Source organism: Nannospalax galili, unplaced genomic scaffold (assembly GCF_000622305.1).
Source record: "Nannospalax galili isolate Female #2095 unplaced genomic scaffold, S.galili_v1.0 scaffold2130, whole genome shotgun sequence".
In the NCBI taxonomy this organism is placed as follows: Eukaryota; Metazoa; Chordata; class Mammalia; order Rodentia; family Spalacidae; genus Nannospalax; species Nannospalax galili.
The window spans coordinates 99,583-100,924 of NW_008327403.1; the positions used below are offsets into that span (position 1 = coordinate 99,583).

The window sequence follows — 1,342 nt, forward strand, 5'->3', positions numbered from 1 at the left end:
ACACAATAGACAAATACATGTATACATGTATACATGTGTACACACATGCCATTCATCCCATCAGTCACCCTTTGAAGAGTATATCACACAAAAATGAAAGTAGCAGACATATAGATATATGGATATAGATATTTATTGCATCTTAAATTTAATGACAAAACTATTAATAACATGGAAGTGTCAATAATAAAAAATTTGGTGAATAATCTGCTGTGCAGTATTTCTACAAAGAAATATCCAAATCTCATAAAAACCAATGATTACAACATTAAAATACAGAGCTATCCCTGGTATGTTTTCAAACATATAAAACACAGGAATTGAGGAAAAGTTAAACAAGAAATGTAATGATTTACCATTTAATAAATGCACATAACGCTCATTTGGAAAATGTCTGAGAATCACACAGATTCCCACCAAGTCAGATGGTATGTAAAACCGCTTTTTCTTTGCCACAATTTCATCACAGCTCTTTTCATTTCATTGTTTCTCAGGCTGTGAATAAGTGGATTTAGCAGAGGAGTCAGCAATGAGTAAGTCAATGACATTAGTTTCTTGGTATCCAGTGAGTAATTGGATTTGGGCTGTAAATAAGTCATACAAGCAGTGCCATAGAAGAGGGTGACAGATGTGAGGTGAGAGGCACACATGGAAAAGGCCTTCTGCATCCCATCCATGGAAGACATCTTCAGGATGGCAAAGAGTATGCGAATGAAAGACAAGAAGATCAACAGGAAGGGAACTATGACAAACAAAATGGCGCCTGTGAAATCATTGATTTCAAAGAAGAGCATGTCTGTACATGTAAGTTCCACCACTGCTGCAACTTCACAAGATATTAGGACCACAGCAGGGAAAACCAATTATCTGTGTAGTTGGCAGAGTGGCCACCACAATTCCTGAAACCAATGAGAATACCAGTAATTTCACAAAAACCCTTTTGCTCATGATCACTGGGTAGGAAAGAGGATGGCAGATTGCAGCAAAACGGTCATAAGCCATCACCCCCAGGAGAAAGCATTCTGTTCCACCAAAGAGAAGAATGAAATACATCTGTGCAAAGGAAAGATGGTCGCTGTCTCAGTGGACAGGACCACCAGCATTTCAGGCATGATCACTCTGCTGAAGCCTGTTTCTACCACAGATAAATTCTGCAGGAACAGGTACATGGGGATATGAAGACTCTGGTCAAGAATGATGAAGAGATAATGAGGGCATTTCCCTTCAGAGTCACCAAATAAATAATCAAGAAGGCCACAAACATCTGCTCTTGGAGTTCAGGAAAGTTAGAAAAGCCAAAGAGAATGAGCTCAACCACCAAGCTGTCATTGCGCCTCCTCAT

The 1,342-nt window shown here is 39.0% G+C and overlaps 1 pseudogene; it reads right to left on the minus strand.

Annotated features, from left to right (window-relative positions):
• Nucleotides 1–401: 401 nt before the first annotated feature.
• On the minus strand, nt 402–1,342 carry LOC103731459 (annotated as a pseudogene).